Raw genomic sequence first — 15,745 nt, 5'->3', positions numbered from 1 at the left:
CTGAAGTAGATCAGATGAGATTGGAGATACTATACTACGAGAAGAATTCGACAGAGCACTGAAAGACCTAATTCAAAACAAGGTCCTGGGAGTAGATGAGATCCAACTACTGGTAGCCTTGGGGGAGCCACACCTGACAAAACTCTATCTGGAGTGCAAGATGTATGCAACAGGCGAAATAACCTCAGACTCCAAGTAGAATGTAATAATTGTAGTTCCAAAGAATGTAGCTACTGACAGGAGCGAAAATTATCAAAATATCATTTAATAAGTAATAGTTGTAAAATACTAACAGGAATTATTTGCAGTAGAATGGGGAAACTGGTAGAAGCAAACGTCGGGGAGGATCAGTTTGGATTTCGGAGAAATGTAGGCACATACGAGGCAATACTGACCCTATAACTTATCTTAGAAGATAGGTTACGGAACGTCAGACATACATTTATAGCATTTGTAGACTTAGACAGTGTTGACTGGAATACTCCCTTTGAAATTCTGAAGGTAGTGGTGATAAAATACAGGGAGCAAAGGGCTATTTACAACTTATACAGAAAACCAGAGAGCAATTATAAAAGTCTAGGGGCATCAAAGGGGAGGAGTAGTTGGGAAGGGAGTGAGATAATGTTGTAGCCTACCCTTGATGTTATTTAGTCCGTACATTGAACAAGCAGTAAAGAAAACCATAGAAAAATTGGGAGTAGGAATTAAAGTCCAAGGAGAAGAAGTAAAGACCTTGAACTTTGTCAATGAGATTGCAATTCTGTCAGAAACAGGAAAGTACTTGGAAGAGGAGTTTAACGAAAAGAGTGGAATATACAATGAACAGCAGCAAAAGCAAAACAAGGATAGTGGAATATTATCAAATTAAATCAGGCAATTATGAGGAAATTAAATGTAGTCAAATTAAATCAGGTGATGGTGAGAAAATTAGATTAGGAAACAGGACACTGAAAGTAGTAGATAAGTTTTGCTATTTGGGCAGAAAAATGACTGAAGACTGTCATAGTAGAGGGGATATAAAATGTTGGCTGGCAATGGCAAGAAAAGCTTTTCTGAAGAAGATTATGAAAAGGAAAGTTGCTCTCATCACAAAGTGGAAATACTGAGTCACAAATAGGCACAAAAAAACAGACTGTCACAAGTAAATAAAGCATATCTAATATATGGTGAGTAGCAACTTTGCTTTTCACAATACTGTTACATTCCATCCTGGATTTTCCATTGTTGCATTTTCTGAAAAAGAGAAGTTTGTTAACATCGAATACAGATTTAAGTGTTAGGAAATCTTTTCTGGAAATATTTGTCTCGAGTGTAGCCATGTAGAGCACTGAAAAATGAACTGTAAACAGTTTAGACAAGAATACAAGCTTTTGAAATCTGGTGCTACACATGAATGCTTAAGATTAGATGCGTAAATGATGTAACTAATGAGTAGGTACTGGACAGAGTTGGGGAGAAAAGAAGTTTGTAGCACAACTTGACTGAAAGGCACAATTTGACTGAAAGAAGGGATCAGTTGAGGGGACTCATTCTGAGACATCAAGGGATCACTAAAGTGTGGTGGGTAAAAATCGTAGAGGGAGACCAAGAGAGGAATACAGTAAGCAGGTTCAGAAAGATGTAAGCTGCAGTAGTTAGTATGAGATGAAGAGGCTTGCACAGGATAAAGTAGCACGGAGATGTCCATCAGACCAGTGTCGAGATTGATGACCCCGACAGCAACGTGTTGCTTCTGTAAAATTAAATTGGCCCAAAAATTTATGTGTTCTTCTCCCAGAGAGGAAGCTAAAAATATTGTTTATAGTCAAGTTTTATGTTACAGTGCATTGAGTGTGTAAAATATGTTGCTTTACAATTGGTAGACAGTACTTGCACTTTTCAAAATTTGTTTAATAGAGGACTTGCATAAATAAATAACTGTGCAGTGGTGAGTAATCAGCTGGCTTGTTATGAGAATGATAAGCCTTGCCTTAGATATGCCAGTGTCTTTATCAGAGCAACTAAAATATTCAGTCCTGTAAGTTCAGGTTTTTTAGTGTTAAATGAGATGGAAGAAACCTATGCAATATAAGAAGAATATTTCAACAATTAAATGCTGCCAATCAGACTACTGGGTGTCGTACTTGTCATCAACATCTACATCAACATCTGCACTCCGCATACCACTGTGAGGTGCAAGACAGAGGGCATGTCCCATTGTATCATTTATTAGGGTTTCTTCCTGTTCCATTCACATAAGTAGCATGGGAAGAATTGCTGTTTGAATGCCTCTGTGCATGCAGTAATCATTCTAATCTTATCCTCACGATCCCTGTGTGAGCAATACATAGCGGGTTGTAGTATATCCCTAGTGTTATCATTTAAAGCTTGTTCTTGAAGCATTCTTAATAGATTTTCTTGGGATAGTTTATGTATATCCTCAAGAGTCTGCCATTTCAGCTCCTTGTGTATCTCTGTGACACACTCCCGTGGATTAAACAAATCTGTGACCATTTGTGCTGCCCTTCTCTGTACACCTTCACTATCCCTCGTTAGTCCTTTCTGGTACGGACCCCACACACTTGATCAATACTCTAGAACCAGTTGCACGAGTGATTTGCAAGCAATCTCCTTTGTAGATTGATTAACTTCCCCAGGATACTGCCATCTGCTTTACCCGTGACTGAACCTTTGTGATTATTCCATTTCATATCCATACAAAGTGTTGCACCCAGGTATTTGTATGAGCTGGCTGATTCCCAACAGTGACTCACTGATGTTATAGTCGTAGGATTCTACTTTTTTTTTTTCATTTTGTGAAGTGCAAAATTTTACACTTCTGAACCTTTAAAGTAAGTTTCCAATCTTTGCACCTCTTTGAAATCTCGTCAAGATCTCACTGAATATTTATGCAGCTTCTTTCAGACAGTACTCCAACATAGGTAACTGCAGCATCTGCAAAAAGTCTGATGTTACTATTAATATTGCCTACTCACCAAGTGGCGGCAGGGGAACACACACACAAAAGGATTTGACTTTTGCAAGCTTTCAGAGCCAGTGGCATTACATTGTATTATCAATAATTGATTATTTCCATTGTTATATTAATATTGTCTAAAAGGTCATTAATGTACAACACATATAGCAAGGGTCCCTACAAACTTCCCTGGGGCATACCCGAAGTTACTTTACATCTCATGATGACTCTCCACCCGAGATCACACGCTATGTTCTCCCTACCAAAAAGTCCTCAATCCAGTCTCAAGTTTCACTTTATACACCATATGATCATACTTTTGACAATAACAACAGTCATTCTTATCCACTGTACCCATTGAACACTGTGTAAGAGAATTTGTAACTTCATATCTAAATGCCCTTATAATATTGTGTAATGTTGATTTTTTTTTTACAGAAAGGGGAAAAAAAACAACAAAACCATTTGTAAGATGGCTGTGTGAATAAAACTAATTTAAAGGTAAAAAAAGAGGAAATAAAGAAAAGAGGACATATAATTGAGTGACCTTTTTTTCCGCTTTCAGACACCTGGCCAATGAGATGAAGTTGTACCACTTCCATCAGTCTCGACATTTGTCAAAGAAGTGCAGTTTGTAAGTATTCTGAAACATTGACTGACGAGTACGCACTGCAGTTATGTGAATATTGACTGAATTCTGTCATGTTGAGAACTTGGATGACACAGTCTGTGTTTTGTGAGGGGGAAAAAGCTTTCATTAACAAAGATCACAGAAGTTAGTCTGTATTGTTGACAGTCGGTTTCAACAGTTGGAGCTGTCGTTTTCTGGTCTTAAGAAATTTCTGTGATGAAACATGTGCCGTTGTGAATTTGTAGCTTATGGATAAAACCCAGCACATTATACATAGGTTTTTCAAAAACAAAACCATTTACAGTTAAAAAAGCAGCTTGTGCACACGAGCATGTTCACATACATAGCACTCGCAGAGGCTCGTTAAGTCTTAAAATGTACAGTATACATTAAACTGTAGTTGCACCATATACTTTGGCTGAGGTTTGGATCCACAATGTGTGGAACATTTCTGCAAACATAAACAGATGTGCACTTTGCTGTATATCATGTGCTTCAAGAATTAACAAGCCTCCGCGAGCACTGCTTATGCAAACGTGCTCGTGTGCACGAGGTGCTTTTTAACTGTAAATGGTTTTATTTTTGACTAAATTATGTATAATGTCCTGCATTTTAAGCAGTGCAATGACAGTGTGGCATAAGGTACAAGCTCACAGTGGAACATGTTTCATAACAAAATTTTTTTGAAGACCAGAGGATGACAGTTAGAACTGTCAAAACCGGTTGTCCACAATAAAGACTAATTTATGCAATATTGGGTATTGAAAGTTTTTCTCAAGGAATAAATATTACTTCTGTTCCTTATAGCTATCACAGAGAAGCTGTATGGATGCAGTTTCATATCATGTCTGCTACAGTGAAAGACTGAAGTTGAAACAAGGCTGCTGGATAGACACAGGGAGTATATACCCCAGGCTACTGGGAAATCTTGGGAGAACACAGGAATCTTTAAGATTTCTGATAATTTTTCATTGTTTTAGTTTCCAGTTAAATTTTTGTAATTTTGACGAGTAAGAACTGATATTCGTAACAAAAATTTTACTTTGGCCCACTACAGCAGGATAATATTGCATAAAGAAAATATAAATGAGAGAATAACACCAAAATGAAATTTTAGTTGCAAAGAAAGTGCGCCATTTACTACAAAACAAAGTGCACACACAAGTGTCTGCCAACAGCAAAATGTGTTGAAAGCTTTAGGATGAAGACTGTGTTATATTTTGTAACAACAAACTGCTTTCAATGAGTATGATGTCACAACAGTTTACTTTTATAACAGGTCATGGGAAAATATTGAGGATGGTGGTTTGAGAAGCATTATTTACGAAGTAAATTTCCTATTATGCAAGATGACTTACGTCGCATGTGAGAATCTGTGATTAATTTCTTAAATCACAGAACGTTTGACTGTCACTCAAAACTTAACACTTTGAAGGACAGCCGTGTAGAAAAATTTTGAATCTAGAAGACCAGCCATTTATGCCATTATTTAAATATTTCCAGCATATTAGACTGAGTAACACCTTACAGTGGTTAGCACACTGGTCTCCCATTCATCAGGACGACAGTTCAGGCCTGCGTCTGGCCATTCTGATTTAGGTTTTCCATAAAAAAAACTCTCCGAACAGGCCTCGGAAGGCTCAACGGTACCGAACGGCCGCCGTGCCATCCTCAGCCCACAGGCGTCACTGGATGCGGATATGGAGGGGCACGTGGTCAGCACACCGCTCTCCAGGCCGTATATCAGTTTACGAGACGGAAGCCACTACTTCTCAATCAAGTAGCTCCTCAGTTTGCCTCACAAGGGCTGAGTGCACCTCGCTTGCCCACAGGGCTTGGCAGACCAGATGATCACCCATCCGAGTACTAGCCAATCCCGAAAGGGCTTAACTTCGGTGACCTGACGGGAACCGGTGTTAACAACAGCAGCAAGGCCATTGGCTAGGTTTCCCATGATTTCCCTAAATCGCTTCAGGCAGATGCTGGGATGGTTCCTTATTAAATGGCATGACCGACTTCCCCACCCTTCACCTATCCGATGGGACTATTGATCTCGCTGTTTGGTCCCTTCCCCCTAACCTACCAACCAGCCAACCAACCAACCAATCAGCGTATTTGTGTTTGATATATCTTGTCTTGAAAGGTAATACACTAAAAAAGGACAAGCTTAGTTTTTCATATCTGTTTTATTTCTGTCATAGATTACAAATTATGCAATAATGGTGGCAAAAAGTAAAATTATCCTTCAAAAGCAGTTCGAGGTGAAATCTTGAGCAATTTTCCATGTAACTGGCTTTTCTATGGAAAAGTTGGAGTCCTTGTCAAAGGATCCATCGTATCCTAAAAAAAAAAAGGCAAAAAGCTTTCGATGACTGGTATATTGTAGGTGATAGCTTATCTTTTCATGTAGCTATACTGAATGTATGTTAATTTAAACCATTAACTTTTCCTGTTTGCATATTCGCTCTACTTAACAGTGATGTTGCTATTGGCCGACTACAACACAAGTCCTGTGCTCTGAATATCTGCTGTCATTGGCTGGGGAGTACTGTAACTTGAGCTATGATTGGTGGCAATGGCACATCGCAATCTCGTTTTCGGTGCTTCGAAAGATACCGTGCTTTAATTGGTGGAATTCGTATTTATACATTTGTAATTTGAAAATATGTGCTGTACATGATGCTGCGCATCAAATATTTTTCCAAAACAAGTTATTTTTTGCTGAAGTACCGGGAAGTTCTACCCTTGTATACAATACCTTTACAATTCAAAGGATTTGTCAGTTCGGCAGCGCCAAGGAAAAGTATATTGTCACTTAACACAGGGAAAGTTTATTTTTAACTGGGAAATTTGGGAAAAAATCCATCGCCCCCCCCCTCCCCCTCCCGCCTCCTTCCTTGTCAGCGTATATACCCTGAGACAACATTGGCCCAGTATTACTGATATGTTTGAGAGCGCCAACCATTATATAATTATTGCATGTGCTGTTCAAGATATATGAGACAGACAAACTATCAGTTTAATAACTCATGAAACTTCCTGGCAGATCAAAACTGTGCGCTGGACCAGGGCTCAAACCAGAGATCTTTACCATTCTCAGAGCTTTACCTCTGCCAGTATATCTCCTACCTTCCAAACTTCTCATTCAAAACCTTTGGGACTAACACTTCTGGAAGAAAGGGTGTTGCAGAGACATTGTTTAGCCACAGCCTTACTCAGGAAGTTTCATAATGGCATACACTACGCTACAGAGTGAAAATTTGTTCTGGTTAATAATTCATGATATTGTCACAAATAATTTACAGAAGAATGGAAAAATTGGTAGAAACCGATCCCAGGGAAGGTAAGTGCAGGTTGTGGAGAAATGTAGCGGTATGTGAGGAAAAAATGACCCTGTGATTTATATTAGAAGATTGGTTAAAGAAAGGGAAACCTGGATTTATAGCATTTGCAGATTCGGAGAATGCTTTTGACAATGCTGACTGGAATATACTCTTAGAAATTCTGTAGATAACAGGGATAAATTATAGTGACCAAACAGGTATCTGCAACTATTACAGAAATCAGACGGCAGTCACAAAGATTTGAACGACGTGAGAGGGAGAGAGTGGTTGGTAATGGAGTGAGGCAGGGTTGTAGCCTATCCTCGATGTGTTTCAATATGTACGTAGAGCATGCAGTAAAGGTAACCAAGGAGGAATTCTTAAATGAAATTAAAGTTCAGGAAGAAGAGATAAAAACTGAGGTTTGCCGAAGACACTGTAATTTCTTCAGAATCGACAAATTAGTTGGAAGAGCAGTGTGGTGTGGGATGTGTAATGTCTTCAACAGAGGCTGTAAGATGAACACCATCGAAGGTAAAACAAGGTCAGTGGAAGGTAGATGAATCGTGATCTTGAGGGAGTTAGATTAGGAAATGAAATGTGTTTTTCTATCTGTGGAACAAAAAGCTGATGATGGTCAGTGAAGGAGAATATAAAATGCAGACTGTTAGTAGCAAGAAAAGTGTTTTGAGAAAAGAGAAATTTGTTAACATCAAACTAAAAGTATAAGTGTTTGGAAGTCCTTTCTGAGGGTATTTGTCTGGTGTGTAGACCGGTACTGAAATAAAACATGGTTGATAAACAATTCGGACAAGAAGAGAATAGAAACGTTTGAAATGTGGTGCTCTGGAATGATGCTGTAGATCAGGTGGGTAGATAGAATAACTAATCAGATTCGCCAAAAAAGAGTTTTGTGGCTCTGTTTCACTAAAAGAAGGGTATGGTTAATAATACTCATACTGAGCAGTCACCAGTTTGGTAATGGGAAAGTAACTGGGGGGGGGGGGGGGGGGGGTTAATAATTGGAGATAATGACCAAGGTTTGGCTACTGCTAGCAGGTTCTAATGGATGTAGGTTGCAGTATCGTGCATAGGTGAAGAGGCTTGCTCAGCATGGACTAGCATGGAGATTTGCATCAAACCAACCTTTAGACTGAAGGCTGCATCATCAACAACAACACACTTAATATTAAGGAAATTTAGAAACCACACATTATAATAATGGCAGAATCTTCTTTTTATTTTTGTTTCACCCGACTTTGCGATATGTTAAATTAATCACTTTTTAATGTTTTGTGCCTTTCTGTTAGTAGCTCAGTATTGTTTCATCCTTTTGACCTTGCTTTCCTATCTTCTTCAGAGATGTGGATGTTCGTTAGGATTTGATTTTGGAACTTACCCCCCCCCCCTCTCCTTTCCTCCCTCCCTCCCTTCCCTCCCATTGTGTTCTTTTCCTCCTCTCTCTTTTTCTCCGTTTTATTTTTGAACATAGCTCTTGTGATTCGGAGTTATCTGAAGTCCTTTTCCATTTCAGTAATCCATTTTTTTCCTGCAGAAGTAGTCATAATTTATTCAGTTGATCTATTTTGGTTCAGAATGAAGATGTATCCATAAAAATGAATTCTTTTTGTCCTAATTGTGTCTGAGAGTTTTTCGGTAGTTTGGTAAAGGGTTTCATTTTTGGTGCGGATTAATTGTTGTGAAATCTGGGGTCAAGAAATGTTTCTAATATCTTTGTTTCTTCTATCTCCAGTCTTTCAACTAGGCCATGGTTGGTGATACTGTTTCAGCTGCATACTGGGCTTCTGGTTTGACTACTACACTGTTACAATGCTTATTTTTGCATTCTGTGAGAGGGACCTTTTGTTGTATGTGTTTTTTGCGAGATAGAAGACCAGATCAACTTTACTTCTAATTTCCATTGCCTTTTTCTCGAGCCCATTCCAGCTGATGGATTCTGGAATGTACTTGAGTTCTTTGATTATCTCTACTTTTTGTTGTCCCACTTTAAAATGTTGTGGTGGGTTTTTTATGTTTGTTGTTACATTGGTCTTTTTGAGGGTTTTGAGACCTTGAGACCTGTTTTTTCTGTTCAAGGGTCTGTTCTTTGGCTATTTCCCAGGTCTCAGCTAGTAGGGTTATATCATCTGCAAAGGCTAGATAGTTGGCTTTGATGCCTTTTGTTTTGTGCTCCTAGGCAGATTCCACTATCTCTGTGTTCCAGTCTCTCCAACAAGTTTTTCTTGGGAGCACTTAACTAGCAGTGGGGGATTCCATCTCCTTAGCTTATACCAGTTTTTATTTCAAAAGGGTTAGTGTTCTCCCATGAATTTGGCTTTGGAATATGTGGTGATAAGGGTCTCTGTGATTGGATTTAAATTTTTTGTTATCTAGGGCTAATTCTTTTAGTATATATAAGGGATTCCTGGTGTATTGAGTTTCATGATTTTAAAAACTCAATGACAGTCATAACATATCATTTTGCTCTTCATTTTTGGTATGTCATGAAGTTTTTGAGGTTTAGTGTTTGTTTTGGGCAGGCTCTTCCTTTCCTGAAGCCAATTTCATATACTTCAAGTTAATTGTCTAACTGGGATTTTGCTCTGTTTACTAAGACTATGGAGAGTATCTTGTATGTTATGTCTAGGGGGAGATTCCTCCATAGTTGTGATCTGCTTGGGACACTTTCTTATGGAGTGGGTGGACGAGGGCCGTCTTCGATTCATCAGGGGTTTTTCATGTATTCATATTTCTTCAAAAAAGTTGTGGTGAGCGTCTGTGACATTTTTTCCTCAAAGTTCAGCTCGATTTGGTCTCTCTGAGACCTTGTGGTTTTTGAGATTTGAAATGACTGTAATTCCTCAGTGATGGACGGTTCAGAGTTAGGGCTGGTTGTCGAGCTCTTCAAGACCACTTTTCTGTGTTCTTCGTAGTTGAGATGGTTTTGGAAATATTGGAAATTGTTTGCACATATTTCCATTTCTGTCTTCAGTTTCCAAGTTCAGTGGGCTGTATTTGGTTATTTTTCGTTTAAAATTCGTATAAAAGTTCCTTGTGTTGTTTTTTTATGAAGATCATTGACTAATTTGTTTTCCACTTGCAGATAAATGACCAAGTGGATGAAGCAGCCACACTCTCACCGGTCCAGATATTCCCCAAAGAAGAGGAAGGTGTAAGTATTCATGAAATACTGACTGTCAGTTACACACTGAAGTAATGAGATAACTGTTAATTGTATTTCATTTACCAGTAGTAGAAAACGCATATACATAACATTTCTTATATACTATAGTTGAAAGTCAAACTGGAGAATACACATTATAATAAGCCACAATTGTACTGTGTATACACACACAGATTAGGTAGATATTTCTAAGGGACTCTTTGCAAATGATACAGTTGTGTACAGTGATTTCACATAACTAGAAAATTATTGTTAAATGCTGGAGGACTTGATGATGTGCATGTGGTTCAGGGACAGGCAAGTGAAGTACTGTAGATGTGTAAATAGATGAAAAGACTGTCGTTGCTCAGTTACTGGAAAAAGGACACAACCAGCAATAGCTGCAGTTTCAGGAGAAATCAGATGGCAGAAAATTCGTGCTGGACTGGGACTCAAACCCGGATCTCTGGGACTCAAACCCGGATCTCCCGGTTTATGTGTTAGGTCGCCATAACCACTTTGGCTATCCGTAGAGGAGTCATGACAAGAAACACCTCCATATGTCGTCATCTGTGCGTCACAACCTGCACTCTTGCACTTTTTTATAGGGATTGGAAAAATTTACGTTTCTGCTTCAAAATGCAAAATTACGTTTTAGATGCTATTTTGTAGTAAATTGTATCCAGATGAACTATTTTATCAGAGATAATTTGAAATAGCTTGATTCCTGCATAAAAATATTGAAAATGTAACCAGTTTTTGGTTAATGGTATTGTGCATGTTCTGGCGAAGGCCAATTTGTAAAGGTAATGTGTATAAGAACCTTTCTGCAAAATGAAAGTGTACAAATGCAACAACACATCAGTGCACTAAATGATCTGATGCCAGGCCAGTTGTGGGCGGTTGAATGGTCTATTTAAGATACGTGCTGTGTAATACAATGTAGTACTCAGTTGTATTTTATAACAAAGAAATGTGTACTTTTGTTTGTTAAAAAAGCCCAAAATATGGTTTAATGTGGTCATTTCTAAAGTGGCAAATTAGGAGGAGTATGTTTTGAGCAGTGGTTGTATCGAATACTGCTAGATATCAGGCCTGCACTGAGTCGTTAACAATAGTCCGCTAACATCAGCGAGCAGTTGAAATGTAGCTTTCCCCCAAATATTTTGTGTCATGTGTTGTTTATTGTTTTCTGATTTTGAAATAAGTGAAGCTACTAATCCTGATCTGTTATGGATTTCGATTACGAACCTTACAACGTTAGAAGAGATGGGTGATCCCTTTGACAATACTGTTGGCTGTTACCATGTGAAAGGGAGGCGGGGTTTGTTTCTGCGCACCACTCTTCTTCCCTCTGGCAGTCAAAATTCTAGTTTGTTTATGCTTGTGGTCATCTGTCACTATAGCCTGTAGTGTCTGCACTATGTGCTATAGCAAAACAAGATTTGTAACATTTTTCGACTGTGCCAAAATTCTTCTCCTAATATTAACATAGCATTATGATATGTTCAGTTCAGCTTCTATGCTAACTGCCTTGTCTGTTCTGTCTGTAGCATTGTAAAGCATGGGTCGCACACCTATGAATGCCCACAAAAGATAGAAATTAATAGTTTGTATATTTTGTTATCATCGAATTGTGCAGAAAAGAGAGATAATGTCCAGAAACACCTTAAATTAGAGACGCATTCAGCTCACTGTCAGGAAAAAGCTGTGGCTTTTCAACAGAACAATCATTTTTAAATTCTTAAATATAGCCAAATGAAGAAAACATGGGCTAGTTTGGAAGAAAAAGATTTTGGAAGTTTTTGCAAAATCAAACATTACTGTCACAAAGTTCCCAATCAGCACCTTCCTGTAGCAGTCAGTTTCAAAGAAAAAAGGCTTTGTTTATTTTCACTCACGTGACAACCTTTGAGGTAGGTGCATCTAATCATTAAAAGAAATATGAATCTCAACAAAAATAGATGCGAATTTTGCCAAAAAAGAGAGAGAGAGAGAGAGAGAGAGAGAGAGAGAGAGAGAGAGAGAGAGAGAAATTCCAGTACGTGGGGTACATATAGAAGTTTGGGCCTGGCCAAGAGTTGTGCACAGATAGCCAAAACAGTTAAGGTGACCGCTTGTGTAAAGCAGGAAACCTAGGTTCGAGTTCCAGTATGGCACAAATTTTAGTTGTTTTCATTCCATTATACAGCTGATGGTTGTCCGTATTTGCAACTGCAAATATGTTTTGTGTATTCCATGTAGGCTGTGGTCAGCACAGTGCTTGTTCTTTTGGGCATGCATGTATGTCCAAAGGAACATTGCATCATACTTTTAACAACACGGGCACTGCAATATCATAAAATGTCTGTGTTTATACAGTGTCTGCATCGTCACAATATAATGCTCTTCAGACACGCATGCCTAAAAGCTGTGGATTAACATTATGAAATAAATCTACTTATTTCATATCTGCATTGATGTCAGCATTTTGTTACACACAAAAGTTTGTGCCGGACCAAGACTCGAACTCAAATTTTCCACACGTTACGAGCGTTCACCTTAACTGCTTCGGCGATCTGAATGTTCCCCCGGGACTGATCCAGACTTCTATATATCGTGTAGTCACATCCCGTATGCCCACACAATTTGCGATTCTCGTGCAGGGAGAGAAGAGTGTTATATTGTCATTTTAGCCTCTCGTTGGTGCATATTTGTAATATGCGAACTTTTTCACAACATTATATTATTGTATATAAATTAGTTGTCAGTTGACAGCTCCCACCGGCAATACACGAATGGGACCTGTGCTGGTTTTGCAGGCTCCAACCCTGTTGGCAGTTCCACTGTGCAAATCATTGTTCTTGCTGGTACTCAAGTAGCAAATGTATTTTAATGTGAAAATGTTGTCTAAATGAAGAAAAAATGTAACCCTGGCTCTAATGACAATTAACAGCACTACGGAGGTCTAGATCGTAGTCAACTTAGAGAATTTTTATGTACTTTTTGTAGGAAGTACAGACATCAAACTTAATACTTGCTACGAGTTAAATGTTGAGAAAATTTCAAAACGATGTCATCCTCGAGCATTATGCACAAGTCTCTATAGACCATATGCTGAAGCTGTGGCGCGATCCCAACCGAGGGATGTTTGGTGAAGACTAGGGACCGTATTATACGCATTTGCATGCTGCATATGCATTTGCATATTTCGCTCCTTTTCACCAGTTATTGCATATTTTAATAAAAACTGGTGACGATACATATTTCACTCTGTTTACAATATTTTAAAAATTGAGACGGGTAGTCTCTAGCTCTATCTAGTTTTTATGTCTCACACATTCACCGCACCTAAAACTGCGTGTAATAGCTAACCGAAAGCCCACTGCATGGCGAAATCATTACAGAATAGGAACAGGAAGAGGCGTACAGAGTCAGTGCTCCTGTGCCTGTGCCCCCCGGTTAATCCCCCCCACTGTCCCGCCGTATGCGTTCGCAACAAATAAATTAAATTACGCGAGCTTTTAGTCGCACATCCGCTGTTTCAGTTTAGCTTTCTGCTTACTTGTACACAGTTGAACGTGTTAATGATGTGCAGTGTATAACGTGTCGTGTGCCATACCACCCGAAAAAAGAATGGTCGTTTCGTGGATAGCTGACCGTCCCGGAACATTTACGTATGACGGAATTATTTTATGTTTTCAAGTCTGTGAAAAAAAATGTTTTGTGCAAAAAAAAAAAAAAAAAGTTTCAAGTAGATCAGCATGCCGAGACAAATCTTCCTATCACAGGAATGCAGAAGAAAAGGTGATGACAAAAATTTCTGATAACAGCAAGTTGCAGTAGCAGGGACTTGTCCAGAGGTAACCAAAAAAGTCTGTTTAACATGGATCTGTGCAGAGCATTCATTGCAATCAATATTCCTCCTCACAATCTTATAAATTCTATCCTCTAAGGCTTCCTGCAGAAATATTGCTTAAATCAAAATATACCAGATGAATCGACATTGTGTAAAAGTTACATACCGACAATGTGCGTAAATGTTCTGGAAGAAATACGCAATGAACTCGAGGGCAACATGATCTGAATTTCAGTTGATGAAACTGTAGACAGTTGTGACCTGTACTTTGCAAATTTAATTGTTGGTGTTTTAAAAGAAGAGCCTTCTTCTTCCTATTTAGTGTTATGCAAAGAACTTGAAAAAATAAATCATTCTACGATCACTAGATTTGTGATTGAGGGTATTAGAAAAATATATCCAGAATCTTCTGCAGATGCAAGTGTGTTTGTGTTTATTTGAGATGCTGCTCCCTACATGATCAAAGCAGGAAAAGCCCTCAGAGTATTTTATCGTAATTTGATTCGTGTGATGTGCTTTGTTCACTGAGCACATCGCCTTGCTGAATGTAAGTAAACTGATTTCACCCACAGAGAAAGTGTTTCTAAAGGCTCCTGCTCGCATCAAGACCTACAAAGAAAAACTACCAAATGTGCAATGATTATAAAGAGTCCGCCTCGATTGCAAATAGAAACCGGATGTTCGCCTAGGTTTTGGTGCAGATAACCACGCCTTCTTCAGAACACACTAAAACTACAAACTGCGTAAATAGGCATCGCCCAGCATTAATACAGTTTGTAGTTTTAGTGTGTTCCAAAGAAGGCACGGTTATCCGCGCCGAAACCTAGGTCAACATCTGGTTTCTATTTGCAATTGAGGTGGATTCTTAATAATCATTGAATTATTCCAGTCGTAACTCATTGGGGTACGTAGGTTGAAGCTGTGTCATTTTACAATGATAATTTCAAGGCCATTATAGGGGTAGTAAATGACTTTAATAGTGCAGAGGCTTTGGCAGTTTGCCAATCCAAGGAAGCTATTAATGATTCCGGTATTAAAAAAGACATTGCTGTGATTAGCACTACTTTTCCCATATGCCTGCAAGTATTAAAAAGCTTGAAACTCAAGGTTTGGCATTGAATGAATCTATTCAGTTAATGAATGAAATTATTCTAGTGAACTGCTCATTTTCGGAGGTATTCCCGAGAAAACTTATAGAAAAGTTTGAAAACATTTTATACAATAACCCAGGCTTTGAACCCTTGTACCATATTGATAGTTTTATTAATGGGATGGGTGAACTTTTACCAGAAACGGTAAGTGCCAACATAGCACCCAAATTCAAATACTGCCCAGTCACCTCAGTTGATGTAGAACGGTCCTTTTCTACTTATAAAAATGTCTTAAGTGATCAAAGACACAATCTTACCACCAAACTTTTGGAACAGTACTTGTTTGTATGTATTTACAATAGTAGAAAAATGTAAAATAAATTGTAAATGATGCTTTGGTCCAATAGTATTAATTAAAAGTTAATGATGTTAAAAATTTCATGATTGTGTGTTGTTTTTTAAATAAAATATTACTGGGTTTTTGAGTGTGACCCCCCTGCGTGCAGTATATCTCGAAGTTGGTCCTGTACGTATCGATTGTTTTGTCGTGACTCAACTCACATCGCGTCTGTTTGTTACCGACAGCAATAGTGAAGTAGGAACAACTCTTGAAATACAGTATGAGTCCCCATTTTGCAAATTTTTAGAAAATAATCCCAGAAAGCCCCCCCCCACCCCTTCCTAACCTCTACCAGAAATTATTCAGAAAGTGATATCAATATTCTAAATGTACCGATCTTTGG

At 38.5% G+C, this 15,745-nt stretch overlaps 1 long non-coding RNA gene across 2 annotated transcripts in view; it reads left to right on the top strand.

The window, feature by feature from the left end:
- The first annotated feature begins 3,494 nt into the window (after positions 1–3,494).
- Positions 3,495–15,745, top strand: part of LOC124574488 — a 46,786-nt gene continuing 34,535 nt past the window's right edge. For both annotated transcript variants that reach the window (XR_006972309.1, XR_006972308.1), the window contains exons 1-2: positions 3,495–3,590; positions 10,014–10,082. This is a non-coding gene — a long non-coding RNA (uncharacterized LOC124574488). The remainder of the gene's footprint in view (positions 3,591–10,013; positions 10,083–15,745) is intronic.

This window comes from Schistocerca americana, unplaced genomic scaffold, assembly GCF_021461395.2.
Source record: "Schistocerca americana isolate TAMUIC-IGC-003095 unplaced genomic scaffold, iqSchAmer2.1 HiC_scaffold_217, whole genome shotgun sequence".
Lineage (NCBI taxonomy): Eukaryota > Metazoa > Arthropoda > Insecta > Orthoptera > Acrididae > Schistocerca > Schistocerca americana.
This window is presented reverse-complemented; position numbering and strand designations above follow the sequence as displayed.